Raw genomic sequence first — 17,619 nt, forward strand, 5'->3', positions numbered from 1 at the left:
ATACATACATATATATATATATATATATATATATATACTGTATATGGTGTAATGAAACTTCTGAAACACCAATAAAATATCTCTGTCTTAACACTCTTATATTTGCAAGTTAACAAATCTCATGTGACAATGAGAGTTGGTGAAACTAGTCTAATAACACAATCTTTCAGAAATGTAAAACTGTCAAATAAAAAAGTATTATGCAATAGTCTGTGTATGCGTGTGTGTGTGTGTGTGTGTGTGTGTGTATGTATGTGTGTGTGTGTGTGTGTATGCGTGTGTGTGTAAGAGAAGAGTCATAATGTATTCTGCACGCATCCGTTTGCTGCGAGGCATCACAAAGCTGATAACAGAATAAAATATCAGAATCACAGAAAGCATCTCTTATATCTCATGAATGCACAATTGTACAAAATGATTCTATGATATCTCACTGCAACGATCAAGATGCTGTTTAATTGGAACAGACAGCAGCTCATATCTTTGGCCTTGGAGTTCTCAAATCTTCCATGAACATATGAAATATAAATAAAAAAATGTCATGAGCACAGCACAGTCCAAACTACTACTACAGTTTTAAACGCAATAAAAGATAATAACATAACAGCTATAGCATTCATATAACTGCACAGCTTTAAAAACCGCAATGTTCTGCACATCTAATTAAATGTGACTGAAATTAAACAATTTAACAAACACCCTAATTAAACTATAACATGTTTATTTATGCTTGATTAGATTTAACCTGATACATTGCAGGGCAAATTTAAACAGTCATGGGACTTTTGTGAAAAAAACTGGTGCTAACCAAGGCCATCAGCATCACTGCAGCTGAGCTATTAAATGACATTTGCTTTTGCACACCATTCAATCAATATTTCAGAATGCAGGCTACTACTATAAATTAAGGTGTCATTAAAATGCACTAAATGTCTGCAATCATGTTCTATTTCTGAGATTTAAATAGTATTTGTTATAATCAACTGTAAACTCCCTTTTGTTTGTGAAAGGTGAATAAACTGATCCATTTGAAATCAGTTTCCAACTAAAAACATGATACAAGAGTCTTAGTATACACAATGTGGAATATTTTCAATAAAAATATCACATACCCAAGAGAAAATCACAGTGATCAACATGTTAAGCACTCTTTGACGTTTTGACCGAAATGCGACGACTTAATTATTTCAGCACATGCTGCTTCTAAAAACACAATGAGCCCACGATATTCACAGATAGATCAAATACACAAACTATGGAAACCCATTTCCTCCACTGAATAAAATATTAAAAAAATGGCAATTGTGAATATTAATCTCAAAATTAAAAAAAAAAAAATTCTCAGAATTGCATGGTATAAACTCGCAATTGTGAGTTATATTGTCAGAATTGTGTGAAAAAAAAGTGAGAATTGCAGGATATGAACAATTGTAAGTAATAAAGTGCAGTTCTGAGGGGGAAAAAAAGACTGAAATTCCCCTCCCCAGCAGGCACACAATGTCATAAGACGTTGATATTTGGTTAAATTTCGGTTGTGATGTCGGGTGAGCAAAATTCAATGTCAATTCAACGTCTAATGTCAATGTTAAAGGTGCAGTAGGAGATCTTGGAAAATGCAAACTTTAGCCTGATAGCACTGAAAGCGAACGTCCCACCCTCCCTGCAATCACGCCCACACCCCCTGAACGCACATACACTCACAGACCAGAATACCAGAGACAACATTACAATGGGCTACATCAGCAGTTCCCAATTCCAGCCCATGTTCCGAAGTGAAGTAAACTTCAACGGATTTCAGTGCTCAGGGGGGAGGGAGCAATGAACACTGTGTAGGGATCATATCGATTGGAACACAGTTCATGCACGTAGCTCACTTCTAAGGAGCTGGTTATCTGAATCAGGTGTGTTAACTAAGCGAGACATTCAAAATATGCAGAGCGGGTGCAAGGACTGGGATTGGGAACCGCTGGGATACATCATGTGTCATTCACCGGTGAGAAAACTTTAAAAGTACTACAATACCAGGAAGGAAGATCGGGTTGTTGATGTTTGTCTGCCATTCTCGCTCTGTCTGCACAGCGTGCTTGAATGTGCTGATGATGTATCCTGTCTGCACGAACTGGGTGCGCAGAGGTATGCTAATATATACCTTGACAGGCAGGTAGGAAAGTAAATTAAAATGCTCAGACCAAGCGTTTTGATTGGATGAACATTTCTTGGTCCTACGCCTTCCACAGAATATATAAATACAGATAAATACATTTAGACCACTTAACAGTCTCGGCGCCATGGGCGGGCATTGGGGGGCCTGGCCTGCCCTGTGAGTCACTAGTGCCCGCCCTGGACGAGCCTGCTGTCTCTCTTCACCTCTCTTCAGCTCCACATCCCACCAACCACCAGTCCTTGCTTGTTTGTACAATTTTTTTTTTTATCAATAGGCTACTGTTATAAAAAGTTATCGTTTTGTATATATATATATATAACTCTTGAATAAAAATAAAAATGTGTTTGGTCTGATTTAAAAAATAATAATTTTAAACGTATTTGATTGGTTTGTCGATAGTGAGCGTGGAAATGTTGGGTTGTTTGCTAAGCATAGCGCTACCTCTACCATTAGTTTTATTTTTATTTTTTTTTAATGCTGAGCGATCTCGTGTGGCAGTGCTATGGATATATGGCGTTTCTTTAATCAAAAACCACCAAAGTTGGCAGGAGAGAGCAGCAGCGATGTATCGGTAGGCGAAAGCCCTGGGTGTCGCAGTTCGCAAGACGTTGCAGAGGCCAGCCGTTCCAGTTGCCAAGGCCTCAAGCAAGGGTCGTCACAGGTGGCAGCACCAGGGGATCTCGGAGTTGAGAAACCCAACCAAGTAATCTTAAAAAACTTTCCTACACATGTTTTCTCAGGCAAAAAATATCATTCAACAGCTCCTGGTATACAAGCAGAGACTGGCTAGAATACTCTATTCATGCTGATACTGCATTCTGCTACCCATGCAGAACGTTTCAGGCGCCCTCCTCTGCCACAGACACCACATTTACGATTATTGGATTTTGCGACTGGAAGCATGCAGTGGAAACTGGGAAAGGACTTAATAAACATTCAGCGTCAAAAGAACACCAGACTTGTGAAGCTATGTGGAGGGACAAGGAGAGACGGATTCAGACCGGTAAAGAAATCACGCAGAGACTGCTGGAATACTCTATTCATGCTGATACTGCATTCTGCTACCCATGCAGAACGTTTCAGGCGCCCTCCTCTGCCACAGACACCACATTTACGATTATTGGATTTTGCGACTGGAAGCATGCAGTGGAAACTGGGAAAGGACATTCAGCATCAAAAGAACACCAGACTTGTGAAGCTATGTGGAGGGACAAGGAGAGACGGATTCAGACCGGTAAAGAAATCACAACTTTAATCAATGCAGAACATTTGGAATGCAATAGATACTACTTATCATCAGTAATCGATGTCATCGAGTTCCTTGCAGTGAACCAGCTACCTTTTAGAGGTGACCATGATGCTTTTGATTGTATGGCTGAAGATGGATGCGGATTATTTTTGTCCTTATTTGAATATACTTTGAGGAAAGATGCTGTGTTGGCCAAGATAGCGCAGACTATCCCACACAATGCTAGGTATACTAGCCATGACATTCAAAACAGTTTGATAGAGATAATGAGTACTTTGGTCACGGAGCACATAGTGAAAGAGGTTGGCGAGTCATTTTTTACGATAAAAGTGGATGGAACTCGAGACCCGACAGGAAGAGAGAATATTTCGATAGTTGTGCGTTTTGTGAATGAACTGAATGAGCCAACTGAACGTCTTCTGACAATTGCCACAGCTGACCAGGGAGACGCAGAAACACTGACTGACACGATCACTGAAGAATTAACAAAAGCAGGACTGATGCTGGACTGGTCATTTTGGCACGGTCTCCGTTATTCTGAGATCATTTGATGACCTATCCACACTGCTCCGAGAAATCAACAGCAGCCCAGCCTATGGCGCAGATGTGCGAGTTGAAGCAGCAGGTTTACTACAGGCCATGTCTGAACCCAGCTTTAGGTTCATTGCAGAGATGGTGCACAAAATCTTATCGTATCTCGACCCTCCTAATCTGATGCTACAGGCAGAAGAAATTGATCTGTTAACAGGTGTGCAACTTGTAAATTCAGCATGTACGTGTATTGCAAATCTCCGTTCTGAGAAGGAATTTGTGACACTCTTGAAGCATTGCAAGGATGCAACAATAGAGTCTGTGCCAAATAAGAGACGACGTACACTAAACACATCCTTCGTCATGTATGCAGTTGAGGAAATAATTTTATATGAAGATCTCAGCGACGAAACAGAGCTACGCAGGATGTATTTCAGTTGTATCGATGCAGTTTGTGGGGAAATTAAGGAACGCTTTGGGGAACGCAATTGTGTGCTGATGGATGCGCTCAGATCTCTGGACCCAGAGGATTCTACTTTCTTGGATGTGTCCAAAGTGAAACCTTTACTGGACCTTACTAATACACCCATTGTGGAATCTGAATACACAGTGGCTCACCAATTCCTAAGCATGCAAATGAAGGACTCATTTCCAGATGCTGTGTTGGCCAAGATAGCGCAGACTATCCCACACAATGCTAGGTATACTAGCCATGACATTCAAAACAGTTTGATAGAGATAATGAGTACTTTGGTCATGGCGCACATAGTGAAAGAGGTTGGCGAGTCATTTTTTACGATAAAAGTGGATGGAACTCGAGACCCGACAGGAAGAGAGAATATTTCGATAGTTGTGCGTTTTGTGAATGAACTGAATGAGCCAACTGAACGTCTTCTGACAATTGCCACAGCTGACCAGGGAGACGCAGAAACACTGACTGACACGATCACTGAAGAATTAACAAAAGCAGGACTGATGCTGGACTGGTCATTTTGGCACGGTCTCCGTTATTCTGAGATCATTTGATGACCTATCCACACTGCTCCGAGAAATCAACAGCAGCCCAGCCTATGGCGCAGATGTGCGAGTTGAAGCAGCAGGTTTACTACAGGCCATGTCTGAACCCAGCTTTAGGTTCATTGCAGAGATGGTGCACAAAATCTTATCGTATCTCGACCCTCCTAATCTGATGCTACAGGCAGAAGAAATTGATCTGTTAACAGGTGTGCAACTTGTAAATTCAGCATGTACGTGTATTGCAAATCTCCGTTCTGAGAAGGAATTTGTGACACTCTTGAAGCATTGCAAGGATGCAACAATAGAGTCTGTGCCAAATAAGAGACGACGTACACTAAACACATCCTTCGTCATGTATGCAGTTGAGGAAATAATTTTATATGAAGATCTCAGCGACGAAACAGAGCTACGCAGGATGTATTTCAGTTGTATCGATGCAGTTTGTGGGGAAATTAAGGAACGCTTTGGGGAACGCAATTGTGTGCTGATGGATGCGCTCAGATCTCTGGACCCAGAGGATTCTACTTTCTTGGATGTGTCCAAAGTGAAACCTTTACTGGACCTTACTAATACACCCATCGTGGAATCTGAATACACAGTGGGTCACCAATTCCTACTCGTGCAAATGAAGGACTCCTTTCCAGCCGACGGGGGTAAATGGACAATGAAAAAAGTTCTACAACACTTTCAGAAACCTCTCGAAGCAATGCCAAGCATGATGACGGCTCTCAAACATGCTTTGACCTTTGGTGCCAGCACGGCACTCTGTGAGAACTCTTTTTCCACATTAAAGAACGTCCTTACAGAGCATCGCCTTAGCATGCTTCATCGACGCAAGGCCAATTTAATTAAGTTGGCATTTGAAAAGGACCTAACCAAAAAGTTCCGGGAGGAGTGGAAGGACATTGTTTTAAGAAGATTCCACTCTGTCGCACAACGTCGCCTACCGCTCTACTAATGTGATGAGTAGGCTAAGCCTATTTTATTTTAAGCAGGTCCTTGTCTAGACATTGTGAAAAATGAAATAAAACATGATATGGTTATATACAACAGAAAATAGCACTTTGAGTAGACTTTTTACTTTTTTTTTTATATAATTTTTTTTATTATTATTTGTGGTGAGTTGCTTATATTTGACTATTTTATAAAGTCCCTGCCTTTTAAAAAAACAAAATGTAACACAACGATATAGGCTGTAACAATGAATACATAAATAAAATGTGTCAGGGCTTGACATTGTGACAATTGTGTTGTATATAATTGATTATGAAGCAATATTCTCATTAATATTTGCGACATTTTTACCTTTATAAAGGGCATTTTCCACTTTATATTTTTAAATATATGCTTCATTTTTCATTTTCAATTCTTAATTTTGATCAATAAATTAAATTAGAATAAGACACTATAGGGCTGTTACCAATCAAATGTAATAATTTACACTAAATAATTTACATTAAATAATGTTATGAGATTGTTTAAAATATGTTTTTGAATATACAAATAAGAAATGTTGGAAAGAATGCCACTTTTAAACAAACTAAAGCGCCAGTAGGTGGCGGCATGTGATAAGCGTTCTTATTAAGCGAGTCATTGAGTCATTCATTCAAACGAATCGTTCAAACGGCTGATTCACCAATAATGAGGCAGTTGTTTATGAATGGGTCATTGAATCTTTGACTCAACCGATTCGTTCAAAACGCTGAATCATTCAGTAATGAAAACACGGTTGAGTGTTGCTGTGAGACTGACACGTTATGGTTCTGCTGTGATCTTTGTTTGAACTATTTTCGCTGCTGAAACAACAAAAACAGTCAATATTGCGTCTAAACTGTAAGTGACTTAATAATTACTTGTTTAGTGAACTGTCATATGAAATCGGTGTCACATTTTCAATCGTGATGGTATTCAGCACTCTTGGTCATGTGATGTTGCTTAACTGAATCATGTTATAAAAACTTCCTTTTAAAAAATCCACTTGTCCTGGAAAAGCGGACAAGAATTGATGTCGAGCCATGCAACGTGTGTTTAGACTGCTTCAGTAGGCTAGGTCCAATCTTTACGACTCTGTTGTATTGTGTCAATGGAGTGGTACGTCAAGTCTTCCTAGTTTTTTGTCCATTTAATTCATAATTAATGATATTATGCATTGCAATGAGGTTGATCTGATTTGTGCCCCCCTGAAAAAATGAAATGCCCGTCCGTGAATTTGTGTCTGGCGCCGGGTCTGCCACTTAACTTAAAGGCAGAGTAAGTGATTTTTCAAAAACACTTTAAAAACTGATTCGGGCCGAATCGCAAAACAAACTTGTAGCCAATCAGCAATAAGGGGCGTGTCTACTCGTGATGTGGAGGAGAGCGCGTTCAGTGCATAGCACGGACATTAGCCGAGCCAGCGACAGAAAGATAGAGATGGCGGATGATAAACAAAAGAGGAAAACGTTTGCGGATCGATAAGGCAAGAAGTAGGACCCGTGTAAATATCGGATCCGTTTTCCAGCTCTGGAGAGAACTCAAGGAGCGGAGGCCTGCGATCGGACGCCGAGGTTGCTTTGTTTCTTCTTGATAGGTGAGTAACACCGTGTCTACAACAGCTAAAGTCTGCCTACACTGGACGCGATCAAACGACCGTTGAAAAAAAAAAAAAACGCGCCGCGCCGCTCACATCCGTAGACTCGGTGTAACATTGGTTTTGCTTTGTTTCACAGAACTAATTGTTGCCTGGGTTGCGTAGGTATATGTGGGGAACAATGTCAGCTGACGTTGATATTTGATGTGTTACCAAACTCCAACGTCAAGTCAACGTAAAATTGGTGTAAAATTCTGACGTCAACCCAATTTTCATTCTCAAACAAGATGCAACATATGTCCAACGTCAATCTGATGTTATATTGACGTCCTGTGCCTGCTGGGTTGCAATTCCGTTTTTTTTTTAATGAAAAATAATAAAAACAAAAATATAAAATAAAATGAAAAATAAAGTCATAACTGCTAAATATAACTTGATATGTTGACGTTTTTTCACAAAATTGTGATTTTTCTTCTTCTTGCAAGTCTGACTTTATATCATGCAATTTTGAGAAAAAGTACGAATTGTGAGTTTGCATGACGCAATTCTGAGCAAAAAAGTCATAATTGTGAGATTATGTTGTGTCACAATTACCTTTTATATATATATTTTTTTTATTCAGTGGCAGAAATGGGCTTCCATAAAAAACGAATTAATATAAACTGAAAAAGTCTACTAATAAATAGCATGATAGTATGTTCCTCAAAACCAACAATTTACCAATAGAGAGTAAAAGCCAAGCTGCCCATTTCATAACCGGACAAGGCTGACTTCTCATCGATTTTTCTTCTTCTTGCAAGTCTGACTTTATATCATGCAATTTTGAGAAAAAGTACGAATTGTGAGTTTGCATGACGCAATTCTGAGCAAAAAAGTCATAATTGTGAGATAGTCACAATTACCTTTTATATATATTTTTTTTTTATTCAGTGGCAGAAATGGGCTTCCATAAAAAACGAATTAATATAAACTGAAAAAGTCTACTAATAAATAGCATGATAGTATGTTCCTCAATACCAACAATTTACCAATAGAGAGTAAAAGCCAAGCTGCCCATTTCATAACCGGACAAGGCTGACTTCTCATTATATGCCCCAATAATAAAATGTATTGCCGATTATACACTATATCAGGGGTGCCCAAACTCGGTCCTGGAGGGCCGGTGTCCTGCAGAGTTTAGCTCCAACTTGCCTCAACACACCTGCCTTTACGTTGAGAGCTTGATTATCTGGTTCAGGTGTGTTTAATTGGGGTTGGAGCTAAACTCTTCTGGACACCGGCCCTCCAGGACCGAGTTTGGACACCCCTGCACTATATAATTTTGTTATAATTTCCGAGTCAGTTCTCATAAAGTTCAAAATTGTTCCTATTTTCTTTATTAATGGATTAATTTGTGCATATTTTAAAATGCTTGTCTTTGTAATATTTTATTAAACTATAATATCATGCTCTGTCTCTGAAATGACCTTTTGTAATGACCTTTATTCCCCAGGCTGAAATCACGCCTCTTGTTTTTCAAGCAATAAAACTCTCAAAAGTCTCATCCTGTATTTTCCCTCACTGGATATCCATTTTCACTTCGAAACACACCAGATTACGGAAGTAAAATGGGTTGTGAATACCGTTTTGTGTGAATTTACACTTTGCATTTGGAAATGCCTTTGGTTAGCATAGCTTTCTCTTTCTGTTTTCTTGGTTAAAATGGTTGCAGCTGCGTAATCACAGCCAGCATGCTAGAGGCGTTTTAATCAACAAGAGTGATTCATGAGCCTATAGCTGACAAATACAATAGTGTGGGTCAGCATGCACACACACACACACACACACACAGGCCATTACAAGCCTAATCATTAGCATCGTTTATGCCTACTCTTAACTCAAGGCGTTTTAAAAGCAAGTTGCTTCCCCTTGAAACCAGAAAGCACACAAGAAACACAGTCAGACAGAAAAGCAATCTTTTCTTCCTCTTTCTCTTTTTCCAGAAACAGCTCACATCCTTGACAGATGCTTCTGTCTCTGTTTTTCTTTCAGACAATACCACAGCCTTTTGAATGTGGAATGGATCCAGCATGTTACATGCCATCTGACTCGTGCGTTGTTCTCTGTGTTGGGAAAGGTCCTTTGAAACCGTAGCAGGATAAGATACTCGTGATTTAAAGTCAACTACAGTCAAGCAACCCTTTTGACGAAGAAGTTAACTCCACTAAAAGTTACTAAAAATGTAGCAGACATTTAAGTAAGCTTTGAACAGAAATTCTGTGATTGGAGCATTTATCTGCATGGCACACAAACATCTAAATTATGGTGACATCATTACATTTTACTTAAAGAGCCCCTATTATGGATTTTTGAAAATGACCTTTCATGCAGTGTGTAACACAGCTCTAAGCGAATGAAAACATCCTGCAAAGTTTTAAATCTGAAAGTGCACCGTGTATAAAGTTATTGTCTCTCAAAAGAAAGCGTCGACTCTGAATCATTGAAATGAGTCGTTTTTAAAACGAATCCCAAGCTGTTTCATGTTGACGTCAACATTAGCATATTGCCCGCCCACTTTGGTCGTTGGTCTGAATGAAAATGCAAATTCATTCTTTGCCACTAGGTCCCGCTTTTGGGGCGTAAAAATAGCGGTTTCCCCAGTAACGCTGTTCAGTTCACAATGGCAGCTTTATCAGGCGAGATGAAATTAAAATGAGACCTATTGGACCAATCACCGCAGATTAGCGTCACGCAAAGAAGGGGTTTGTGTTTGATCGTTGAGCAAGTAAGGTAAAAATAAATGCATATTATAAAACAATGAAAGTGTTTTTTTTTTTTTACCTTGCATGCATGTCAATCTGTTGTTGGGGACTCCCAAAACCAAAATATGAAACTTTCATCACCCATAGGGGCACTTTAATTTTACCATAAAAACACAAATAATTTAGAAAATTCAAAAATATATATATAAAAAAAGTGTACCTTTCAGCTAAACTACACTACCCTATAAAGAAATGTAAAAGGACACAATCTTTATGAATAACTATTTTGCTAATAGACATAATTATTTTGCACAAAAACATCTAAAACATTATATTAAACATAATTACAAAATTAATACAGATACTTAAGTTAGAAAAACACTAATTTATGTGGGTAGAAAACCTAGTGAAGAACAGCAGCATTTAAATAAATACTTTGCTTCTATAAATAGAATGAAGTAAAATGAAATCATTAAATCATTTGTTTGATCAATGATTGTGCGAACAACAAATTAATTGTGCGAACAAACCGGTTCACTAAAATGAATCGGTAGAATATTAATATTTGTGTAGCCTTGGTCTGTTTACAGAGGTGTGTTTACAGTATGTTCATGGTTATGTTAAGGTGCGATGTTAAGCCAGTGCATGAAATGCTGTGTCAGGTTCCTTATCAGCTCTGGGGTGCCAGCTGGAAAGAGTGTTGCATTCAATGCAAAGCTTCACACATTTGTACAGGCAGCTGCTGATATGTGTTTGTGTGTGTGTGTGTGTGTGTGTGTGTGTATGTTTGTGTGTTTTCCAGCCTGAAAGCTGACCTATATACCAAGCTAGTAAAGTAACCTTTACTAGGTGCACTGAATATTTCTGTTTTTAATTTTGTAACTTTGTGGACATGTGGATATACTATATAGGTTCATTGCTACATTGCTGGCTTGTAAACACAAGAGCTGAAAAACCAACATATCACAAAAATGCTAAAAGCATATATAGCAGTATATGAAAGCATTGCTGTTATCTTTATTCATAATTAACTCTTTGATGAACCGAGACTGATCACTATCAATAATCGGCCAATATTTGTCCACTTTTAGCTTATTGCCAAAACACTATTGAGTAAATATTTCATAAACAAACATTATGGAAATCTGGAGACTTGAGTTCTCAGTTATATTGTAATATCAAAATTGACCAAGGTCTTTCTTCCATTTACATTTTACACTTATTGATTTGGCAGATGCTTTTATTCAAAGCGACTTACAGTTGAGGAAAACAACAAGCGATTCATCATAAGATGGCAAAAAACATGAGAAGAGCCTGTTATGTAATTTTTGTCTAATTTCCAAATTGAAATTAGACCAAAATGAGTCAACTGTTCGCATACAGTAAGAATATAGAGCTATAAGACCATCAGCAAAACTCAGATAATTTGGTCTTAGAAAAGTTGGTATCTTGGCAAATCTGAGTACCGTCTGAGACATTGTTGACATGACGTGAGATTACTCGTTTTTCTCAGCAGGAAAGCAGAAGATTCAGAATTTGATCTCATACTGTTGCTGTCTAGAAGAATATCAGAAATATCATAGGTTGGGATTTTTCCTTTCCTACAGGTAAAGCTATTTTTAACACACACACACACACACACACACATGCACGTTGGGTTTCCATGTTTTATATGGCCATTCAATAGATTTTCAATAGGTTTTAATACTGTACAAATGGTATATTCTATTGCCCTACACATAAACCTACCCCTCACATGAAACTTTCTGCATTTTTTGATTTTCAAGAAACTTCATTCTGTAAGATAAGCTTGTTTTCTCATGGGGACCAAAAATGTCCCCACAAGGACAATGCTTTTGGATATTGCCATCTCCATAGGGACATTTTGTCCCCAAAACGTAGGGTTTACCAGGATTAGACACACGCACACACACACACACACACACACACACACACACACACACACACACACACACACATGCACGTTGGGTTTCCATGTTTTATGGGGACATTCAGGTTTACCAGGACCACACACACATACACAACACCAACACAGCCATTTGTCATCCTATTATGCATTATTTCATGCAGTCTCAAAAAAGCCCATCAGCAAATGTGTTACATCCACAAGTAACTGCATTATTGAGCTGTTCTCATCAACAAACACACACTCTTCAGCTGAACAAGCTGCAACATCCCATGAATATAGTATGAGTGCCTTCACTGGCGTTTGAGGATGAATAAACAGAGTCATATGGCAACAAGCAGCCACACACACATAAACTAAAGAGCAGCGATATAACTTTCCCAGAGAGCGGCTCTAATTGCACAATGCATCACATGTAAGACAACATTGAGCGCCACCCATCCCTTACCATCAAATTACCCACACAATCTCTTTTTTCACTTTCAATCACTCCACAGCTCCCAATCTCATGCCTTTCTATCTGTATTTCCCACTAACTTCAAATGTCCATAATCCACACCCCATTTCATCAATATTAATTTCTCTTCCGAAAGGGTGAACTTTGCAGAGAAAGCAAAGGATTTCTCTCTTACCTGTGTGCTTCCATGGATCCCAGTCTTCTATATGGCACGATCTTCTACCCCATGCATCGACAGCTGCACAAGACACAGGCAGTGTGCGAGAGGATGGAGATGCACACACACACACAGGGAAAGAGAGAAGGGGGGGATCTGAATTATGGATGGAGAGTGAGGGTTCCCTCTTGCCGGATATGGTGGAGTGTGAATCATCTCTGGCATGAATCAAACATAGTCCAGGGGCGAATGAGAAAAAGAGGGAGGGGTAGCAGATGAATAGATGACTGAAAAGCAAAGGAGTGGTGGTGAGAGAGCAGACAAGTGAGTCGTCTGAGGTAGCATCTCGCTTTCTCTATCTCTCGGTCTCAGTCCAGACATCTTCACTCTTCATCTTCAGTTGTTTAATCAGTCTGACAGAGGCTAATAGTTGTGTATTGAACCGGCCAGTCAATAACAAATATTGCAGATGCTACCTTTCTTCTACCTTTGGAGAGAGACTGTTAGTACTCCTAAAGGCACGGTTAAAGCAAAAGAACACAACAGACTACCAGTGGCTTATTCAATGTGTAAATATCCTCATTACACAGAATGCAATAGTTTGAAAGTGTCTGGATTGGCCAAGCTGCCATCATACCCAAACACACTCTATACAAGTGCATGAATGTAGACATTAATAGCCACGCAAGATAAAATGTGTCAAACAGCAATTTGGAAGGCACACTTTAGCATGTCACCTATACAGCCAGTTTTCTATTTCAGGTCAACTAGAGAATCTTAGTTGATAGTGATATGCTTATAGTTAGCTTGCTGAATTGTAATGCAACACATCACAGTTGTTATAATTTAGAGAACATTAAACTGTGATGAAACCGTTCCACCTGGCTTTATAAACATCATACTTGCCAAAAACACTTGAAAGAGGGCATTAGGACAGAGCATGGCACACCGTTTTGTTGGCGGGACACCTGGTTGAAAACAATCATTATTTTTACAATGCTCATTTCACACTTCAGCTTTAACACTAGAACTGAAAAATGTACCCCGTGGCTGCTTTTCAAATGTATATAACACATTTTCAATAAAACATTCAAGTCTCCAGTCATTGTCTTTTACTAAAATTGTGTAATTTACAATCCCCTGATGTTAAAAATCGTTTAGATAAAACCAGATAAAAAAAAGGGAATTTATGCCTATAAGCGCCAGCGGGTCAAATTTACCCACTATAGAATGCCTGTATTTTCGCGCTGTCATTTTCTTGCTGCTTATATTTTAACATTGTACATTGCTAGGCAATGCCTTTGACTCACTAAATTAGCGGTTATTGGTTTCATAAATAAAGTCAAAATGAGTAAAAGAAGGCAATTTATGGATGCTGAAGAGGTATTAGAAGCACTAAATGCCATGAGCGATAGAGAGTCTGATGGAGATAAGTGATGCGTCCTGGCCTGGGTCGGCTCAGCATCTGACAGCGATCCATCCAGCTATCATATTTAGACATTTTAGCCTAACGTTACTCATAACTGTTCAAACTGTGGATTAATTATAACATTTTTGTTTCGCCATTTAGCTTGTTGATTGTTCACTACTTTTACTATTTATTCTAGTCTGCCCGTTTTCTAAAAAGAAAATAAAAATAATTCGATCTATGATGTACAGTAATGAATAAAACCATTTTTTGATTACCCGAAGTCTATTGGTGTTGTTCTCTTATTCAAATTATAAATTATATAACTAAACAAATTAATTAGTTGAAGCTGTGCGCTTGAATTTGTCATTGCATCATCATGCAGTCAGTGTGGGGAATTATTATTGCTCATTATTGTCTATAGGCTATTTTAGTAATTATGAGTTTTTAGTAACATGGGTTTTTTAGCCATATCAAAACAGTAGTCTTGTGCATGGGTAAAATGTACCCCCTGGCGGTTCTAGTGTTAAAAAGCCAGAGACACACTGCACCAGGGGTTCTCAACTCTGGCCCTCGAGATACGTTTCCTGCAGAGTTTAGATCCAACCTTGATCACACTCAGCTGCCTGTAACTTTCTCGCAATACTGAATCCCTTGATTAGCTTGATCAGGTGTGTTTGATTAGGGTTGGAGCTAAAGTCTGCAGGAAAGTGGACCTCGAGGGCCAGAGTTGAGAACCCCTGCACTGCATGATATTTGGCTGTTCAAGATGAAAGATTGGCATTGTGAAACAATAATGGCGATTTCTGTGTTTGTGGCTCCTAATCGGTGGTCCTGTGTTATACAGTGAGAGAGGTTCAAAGATGGCGGCTGGCACGGTCTTGCGACCAAAGATAGCCTACGATAATTTTCTGACAGTTTCAGTGTGTTTGCTGCTACAACCCATGTTTACTGACCAGCCAATAAAAATGTGACATGAAATTAATGCGACATGCCACTAAAACATAAAACTGCTTACCTCAGGTTCTTATTCCTTCCTCTTTTGCCACTTCTACTTTTTTTCAGCACACATTAAAACTCCAACTGCCAATATGTGATTAATCATGCTCTATTTGTTTTCCACTAGCGCATGCTGAAGACATTTTATTCTTCTATACAAACGTGCATCATAGCATACAAGTATAGGTGTCATCATCATACAGTCTACGTGCATTTCATACCCAAGTTTATTAGATCCATGTCGCAGTGTGATTCCCCTTCGGGAACTCGAGCTGCGTCGGAAAACGCTAGGGGAACGCCTTCAGCGATACCAAGCTCTGAATCATATGTGTAATCAGTCGAACGATGGGCGAGACGTCCGCGGCGGGTGACGTCATGACCAGGAAGCTTTAAAAGCACGTGAGGTGCCGCCGGTGCTAGCTTTCTGTCATTCAGCGAAGCTCTCTGTGTGTGTCGGTCACGATTTATGTTCTGTGAGTCTTATTTATTGTTGTCTGTCCAAAGTCTATAAGCTCCAGCTATGTCTAAGCTCATGCAAGGACAAAGCATTTCAAGGGCGAGAGCAGGCCACGTTGGGAGGGCGTCAAAGAGCTCGCCAGTTGCACAAACATCAGTTACACAATCAAACAATATTATGCCTTATATTATAATGAGCAGCATTAATAAGGAGCGAAGCTCGCGCAGTCGGGGCGGATTGTGTTTTTTTTTCCGCTATTAAACGCTCCGCTCTCGCCGGGCACACTCCGAGGACTGTGTCCGTGCCTGTGATCTTGCGATTGTGGTCCCACTGCTGCTGAGGCATGGCGGCGACTGAGAACGCGGAGATCGCTCATGATCTAGCAGACGGTTGGAGACGGCTCTTCCGCAAGGCCATACTTCCGGCATCCCTATTAGAGCTTGCTTCACTCCTAAGAAGCTAGCGCCGGCGGCACCTCACGTGCTTTTAAAGCTTCCTGGTCATGACGTCACCCGCCGCGGACGTCTCGCCCATCATTCGACTGATTACACATATGATTCAGAGCTTGGTATCGCTGAAGGCGTTCCCCTAGCATTTTCCGACGCAGCGTCTCGTTCCCTCGGGGAACCATGGTTACATACGTAACCTGGGACGTTTGTTATGATCTTATAGGATTGCTAAAACTGTGCAGTGTGCAGAAAGTTTAAGTTAGCAGTGTAACAACTTTTAGTCCAGACTAAAGGCTTTCCAGAGAATGTAGGGCAATGTATTTAATTAAGGATCCATATTTAAACATTTAATGACTTATGTGGGTTTCTGTTTAACATAAGCAAAGCGGTTTTTTTGTTTGATTTGTTTTTATTCGCAGACTCTTGTAAAGCAAGGCTGTTTTAATTAGGGCTACAAAGAAAATGGTCCACTTTTTAATGATGCAAATCGCATAAATAGATATCAAGGCTGTTTACTATTGTGTCCACACTATGGAATTAATTCAACTCTCTTATAGGAACAGTTTGCCCCCAAAATGAAAATTCTGTCTTGATTTACTCACCCTAATGTTGTTCAAAGTCCATATGACTTTCTTTCTTCCGCAGAACACAAAAGATGATGTTAGGCAGAATGACTCTGCTCTTTACCATACAATGAAAGCAAAGAGTGCCAAAATGTGCCATTAGAACACCATAAAGTGTTATTATAGAAGCTATATTCCTAAAACTTCTGGAACCTTATGATAGTTTTGTGTGAGAAACAGACCACAACAATCCTGTGAGCGAACTAAAAACTACAGTATATGGTATTTTTCACTTCACAGTGATTCTTGCGTTGCTTTATACTATGCAATATTTATTGTAAGAGGATGATGATTTCTCATAACAACCGAACAATAATAATAATCAAGTTCAAAACTTTGGTGCGCTAGAGGGAGATTACGTTTATTTTCACTGGATAGGTGGGAAATGTCCTTTTTATCAATTAGCATATACAGATACTCCAAAATATATGATCTATTACCTTACAGATATCTGTGGATTAGGTGTCCTGAAATATCACATCCGTCTCTGTGACCACCATATAGCTCTGAAACTGCAAAAATTCGCCTCAGACTCCTTGTTTAGCAAATCACTTTCTACCTGTCAATCATTTTGCACGTTAACAAGGCAGCCCATACATGGAAACAGGAATTTGAGATTGTGGTAGTTGATAAGCAGATCATTAAAGTTTAACAGCATTTTCAGCTTCATAAGCAGTCAGTTGTTATTTTGTCATGCGAGAATGCTGTTGCTGCTATTGTTGTTGACAACTCTGACAATACTGACATGCTATGCTGCTGCTCACACGCTCCAACACAACAGTCTTAAAGCATGTTTGATGTATGTGGGAGGGTTTTAGGAAAAGATGGTGTGGCTACATCCCGTGGAATGTTCTGTTATATTAAACAAAAG

General features: G+C 39.3%; 1 protein-coding gene across 1 annotated transcript in view; it reads right to left on the minus strand.

Annotated features, from left to right (window-relative positions):
• Positions 1–12,870, minus strand: part of LOC107582195 (cadherin-18-like) — a 298,071-nt gene extending 285,201 nt beyond the window's left edge. Inside the window, exon 1 of the mRNA XM_016267946.1 lies at positions 12,831–12,870. The gene's annotated coding sequence lies outside the window, so the exon portion shown is untranslated. The remainder of the gene's footprint in view (positions 1–12,830) is intronic.
• Between the last annotated feature and the right edge of the window lie 4,749 nt (positions 12,871–17,619).

The sequence above is a fragment of the Sinocyclocheilus grahami genome, unplaced genomic scaffold (genome assembly GCF_001515645.1).
Source record: "Sinocyclocheilus grahami isolate Dianchi unplaced genomic scaffold, SAMN03320097.WGS_v1.1 scaffold41.1, whole genome shotgun sequence".
Classification (NCBI taxonomy): domain Eukaryota; kingdom Metazoa; phylum Chordata; class Actinopteri; order Cypriniformes; family Cyprinidae; genus Sinocyclocheilus; species Sinocyclocheilus grahami.